This window comes from Ceratina calcarata, unplaced genomic scaffold (assembly GCF_001652005.2).
Source record: "Ceratina calcarata isolate Rehan_Ccalc_2016 unplaced genomic scaffold, ASM165200v1 scaffold382, whole genome shotgun sequence".
NCBI lineage: Eukaryota > Metazoa > Arthropoda > Insecta > Hymenoptera > Apidae > Ceratina > Ceratina calcarata.
The window spans coordinates 50,526-56,311 of NW_017161445.1; the positions used below are offsets into that span (position 1 = coordinate 50,526).

Genomic DNA, 5,786 nt, shown 5'->3' on the forward strand with positions numbered 1-5,786 from the left:
TTTATAAAAATGTTATCAAGTTAATTAATCTGACGAGAGGGAACTAAAAGGGCAAACGATAAAATTAAATTGTTATCAGATAAGTTGAAATTGAATTATTTTCTCAATATTTGCATATTGATACGCAATATACGTACGTGTGGGAATGTAAACGTACGTGAGTGTGTGCAAATGTTTCAAAGATATAAATATAATATAAAAATTCGTTACCAGGTAATAAGTCCATGGCATTATGTTTAATTGCCATAGCAGGACCGGTAGTGCAAGTGGTACAAGATTCTTACACAATATTTATATTCATACGTACATTGCAATTCATATTTCATACACTTTGGTATACTGTTCCAAAAAGGTTCTATATTTAGTATTAACAAGTAGGTCGTTATTTATCCGTGATATCGATGTTAATGCAATATGTACAATTCATGAAATACAATCAGATAAGAATAACAGATAGGAAAAAATTGATCAAGAGATCATTGAAATTAGATCAGTGCACTATAAAATTCTCTCTTCTATAAAACATCTTAAACTTATTTATAGTATACGTGTGTTTAAAATCGTCTAATCAAATTATAGTATCTGTAATAATATACGAGAATAGATCTATGTACATCGGAGCAGTATGTTAATACGATTTGCTAATAATGCAATTTTTTAAATGTTTCATGCTACGTAATCAATGCATACTTCTTAAAGTCGATTTATATTATCAGTTCGAACACGGGACGTTACAAATGATACGCTTCAGACAAAAGCTATATAGCATTTATATCATCGGTTCGGAAACAACGGGCGACGGACTTAGTTATCGTTTAAAAGCCATCCGTTTGCGTTTGAGATTCTGAAATAAAATGTTGTACGTTCAGTCACGTTTCGGTTGCGTATCGATTCGATCGAAATATTCTTGCCGAGAATATTGGACCGCATTTCTCTAAAGCGCGACTGTCAGAACTGAATCGTGATAAATATTCGCATTTAATAACCCGCAACAATGTTTTTCTGAACCGCATCGATTCGCGATTCGCGGCTGAACGGGTAATTTAAATCGACCTTTAATCCGTTCGCTTGCATTATTATTGCAAATGATGAGAATATATTTGTAAACTGAAAACTGAAGAAATGGAAAGGAAGAAGCAATGCTTAATGACTCGTGCAAATGATTTTTGAGTAAAAGTAAATTTAAATTCGGTAACACAATAAACGTCAGTAGTTTTATAATTGAAAGTAGATTAAACGCTATTTATATATGATCCTTGTACAATCCAGGACTTACGGGGTTAAATAAGAAAAATCTCATGCGTCGCAGCATCCAGATGATTACCATCGATCTCGACACGATTCATATTGCTCATCATAAATTCACGGTTTCGGCGGTAACGTCGGGTAGAAAGTGTATGACTTCGCCGGGATGAGGCAGCGTTCCGCACTCGGTGAAAATTGTTTCGCGCGTGGTTCCAGCACTGAGCATAATAGAAAACCCGGTAGCGAACAAACCGATCGAGGGAGGGAAAATCGAAAAGCCGCGCTCGAATCCCGCGGATTCGGTTCGACTGCTGGCGTTCACTCTCGCGGAATGAAACTCGCTGTCTGGGAACTCGGAAACGGTCTCTGGGTCGAGCTAGAGTAAGTAACGAGATATCAGTAATCTCTTGCTGTTTTTCTCAGACTAGAGCTTTCTTTTCTTACCCGAGAGATCCTCCGTCACGGTTTCGATAATACCTTAGCGTACGCCGTTTTTATCATAGGGAGCATTTGCACAGTCTATCGCTGAACAGATTACGAGTTACCAAATGACGAATTTACAAGGGGTTCATGTTAGTCATAGAAAACAAAGAAAAGTACAATTCAATTTTACATGGAGGAGCGATGTGATGTACGATACGTGAAAACGTCTTTTTCGTTTGCATGATCTCAACAGTCGTTCGAAGAAACCAATTATAATTGCTCATTTTATTCAAAGTTTCCTTGGATGAATTTTTTGCTTCACGAAACTTATTAATCGAACTCATTCTTCGAAGAAAATCTTAATAAATCTCATTTGTTAAATTGAAACTCATTTTCAGTCTGTCTACGAGATTTTATTCAATTTTAAGTGACAGAAAATTATATTTCTATATAATTTGTACTTTTTTAGTTTTCTGGAAACAGTCAATGCAAGGAGCTGAATGAAAGGATCAGGTTCAATAGTGAGGGTAAGATGCTCCGGTGGGACGAGAAATTATAAATCTCGCGTCGCGTCGTGTACTGTTAACATTTTAGCGAGCCGCCGCGCGGATAGCCAGCGTGATGTTAGTGAAAATATAGAACAGCACATCGTGAACAATGCGTGTGCAGTTTTCACGGCGAAAATCAGATTTACCTTGCGAGTTCGCTCGTACAGCGCCGGCACTGTCAATATAAGTGAAAGTAACATTGAAGTTGATTAGTACAATAACTGAAAGTTTGATTGAAACTTTTTGACAGTGAGTGACGAGGCTGAGCTGATCACGTTATATTCTCTCATTTGTACACGTACGTGTTTATTCTGCTTTTATTCCAATTAAAATTGTGAGCTTAAAATAAAACGTAAAAGTTTGGTGAATATTTTGGAACATCAGCGAAATTGCAAAATGAGTGTCCGAGTGAATTTTATTTCCATCAAACAGAAATGAAATGAATGAAAAAAAGAAATAATTCTTTCTTATCATGTATTCTTTATTTTTTAAATCAGCGGTTACATTTTTTTATATATCAAATGAGAGACGTTTGAATCGACTTCTTCATGAAGCTGTGAACATTGTACTTGAATTAATTGAACAGCCGCGCCACGTTTGAAATTATCCCCCGACCTGTCCGTTTTATCTTTCGCGATCGATTACCTGCGGTTATGTGTTATTGGAGGAATATTGTTTCCCCTATCAAAATACTTGACGCTTATCTTTCACCTTAAAAGAATTCATCATCCTTGTTTCATTTATTAATATTTATTCTTTTGCATTACATGACTGTTACAAAAATGTACGAAGCATAAAATATTGATAGCGCAAAAACAGTAGAAAGCGAGTGCGTTCTATTATCAAAAATTATATTTCTATATAATTTGTACTTTTTTAGTTTTCTGGAAACAGTCAATGCAAGGAGCTGAATGAAAGGATCAGGTTCAATAGTGAGGGTAAGATGCTCCGGTGGGACGAGAAATTATAAATCTCGCGTCGCGTCGTGTACTGTTAACATTTTAGCGAGCCGCCGCGCGGATAGCCAGCGTGATGTTAGTGAAAATATAGAACAGCACATCGTGAACAATGCGTGTGCAGTTTTCACGGCGAAAATCAGATTTACCTTGCGAGTTCGCTCGTACAGCGCCGGCACTGTCAATATAAGTGAAAGTAACATTGAAGTTGATTAGTACAATAACTGAAAGTTTGATTGAAACTTTTTGACAGTGAGTGACGAGGCTGAGCTGATCACGTTATATTCTCTCATTTGTACACGTACGTGTTTATTCTGCTTTTATTCCAATTAAAATTGTGAGCTTAAAATAAAACGTAAAAGTTTGGTGAATATTTTGGAACATCAGCGAAATTGCAAAATGAGTGTCCGAGTGAATTTTATTTCCATCAAACAGAAATGAAATGAATGAAAAAAAGAAATAATTCTTTCTTATCATGTATTCTTTATTTTTTAAATCAGCGGTTACATTTTTTTATATATCAAATGAGAGACGTTTGAATCGACTTCTTCATGAAGCTGTGAACATTGTACTTGAATTAATTGAACAGCCGCGCCACGTTTGAAATTATCCCCCGACCTGTCCGTTTTATCTTTCGCGATCGATTACCTGCGGTTATGTGTTATTGGAGGAATATTGTTTCCCCTATCAAAATACTTGACGCTTATCTTTCACCTTAAAAGAATTCATCATCCTTGTTTCATTTATTAATATTTATTCTTTTGCATTACATGACTGTTACAAAAATGTACGAAGCATAAAATATTGATAGCGCAAAAACAGTAGAAAGCGAGTGCGTTCTATTATCATGCTCTTACGTGCAATAAAATACATTTATTTTTGTAGATAGTAAAAACGGAATGTTTATTACTATATAAATTATAATAGCCTTGCAATCGTAATTAGTTATATTATCATACACGAAAAACAATTCTGTAACCTTCCACGACGAATATTTGTAATAGTGAAACAAGTTCAGGATTTGATCAAGTGCAGTGTCACGTGTTCGTAGAAAAACTGTTCAATCAGTGCTCGTTGAGTAAGAAAAGAACAGGTGTGTACACTATGTGTCATAAATATAAAAGTAGTCAGAAATTTCATTCTTTTTTATACAATATTTCTACTTAAACAGTTTTTAAACGAAGTTTCTCTGAAAATGATTTTACGTGAACTTAATTCTATACTAAGTCTAGTATCTGTGGTTCTTATAATCATGACACATGACATAATTAAAGGTGCTATATTTTCCCGTCAAGGCGAATTCCACGAAAACCATTATTGGTATGTGTTGAGAACATTTATTAACTGAAATGGCTGCGATTACGTATTGTACTATGTTAACCGTGAAGAATACGTTAACATGCTGAACGTGAATTAGCTGACAATTATCTACTATTTATCAGTAACTATTCGTGGCACAGCTATAAACACTGTACAAACACAAGCAAAAATGTCCAGCGTCCTTCGAAGCTCCATTGTCCTGAAAATGTAAAACGAATTATCTACAATTATAAAAATTATAATAATTTTAGATATTGTAGAAAAAGAATTAATATAATACATGATGTAACGAATTCATTATACTTTTTGAAATAACACTGGTTTCAAATAATTTCAGGAGCAAATAATTTGTTCGTGTAAAATAATACACGTGAATAAAGAATGGAATTTGCACCTTATCTTGAAATAACTTTTACCAAATCCGGAGACGAAACTACAAATCAAATAAGAGACAAAGGTGTATAAAATTCCTTAGGCGTTATAAATCCCAGAAGAGACACGTATTTTTCCATGGATCGGTCAGAACAAACAGGGATAAACGGTGAACGAATCGGTTGGTCGAGGTGTTAGCTTTAACGAGGGAAGAAGTGAGGGAAACAGACTCGAGCAGGTCTATCGGACCGCGTATCGGTTCGTTAAGCAGTGAATGAAGAGGCAGTGATCGAACTGTGCCTCCACGATACTGTTAATCGTCGTTGTTTACTTATCGTGAGAAGTGTTTCGTGAGTGAAATTAAGGTTCGTCTGTGGACAAGCGGTGAATACGATGAATACCGAAGTCGCCAACAGGAAAGCTCCTGACGGCGGTTGGGGGTGGTTCGTCTGTCTCGGCAGCAGCCTAATCACGGTAATTTCTATTCTGAAAATAAAACGAGCAAACCATTTCCCATTTCTCATCATTTCCCTCCTATTTCTAATTTAATGAAACGCTAATTAATAAAATAATTGATGATCAAAAGCTGTTTTCTTTTATATTACATAAAGATTTTCTTTATATTATACGGACATCGTACTATCATACTGAGGATGTTATATATTTATAAAATGATTAAATGCAGAAAATAAAGAAGCATATTATAATGATTAAATAATACTAAAAATTTTAGTTTGAATCATATTTTTTAAACTGAAATCATGAATGTTTCACTTAGCATGAAAATACGAAACCCAGTAATTATAAATCATTCTAGCTCGTCAATATGTAGATTACTCCAGAACGCCGCAATAGCAATCAGGGATTATATTGCCGTTATGTAATTTACACGTTTCAAGTTCTAATATTCCTTTTAATATCT

The 5,786-nt window shown here is 34.9% G+C and overlaps 1 protein-coding gene across 1 annotated transcript in view; it reads right to left on the bottom strand.

The window, feature by feature from the left end:
- Positions 1-1,319, bottom strand: part of LOC108625955 (monocarboxylate transporter 9) — an 8,320-nt gene extending 7,001 nt beyond the window's left edge. Inside the window, exon 1 of the mRNA XM_018026318.2 lies at positions 1,277-1,319. The gene's annotated coding sequence lies outside the window, so the exon portion shown is untranslated. The remainder of the gene's footprint in view (positions 1-1,276) is intronic.
- Positions 1,320-5,786: the final 4,467 nt, after the last annotated feature.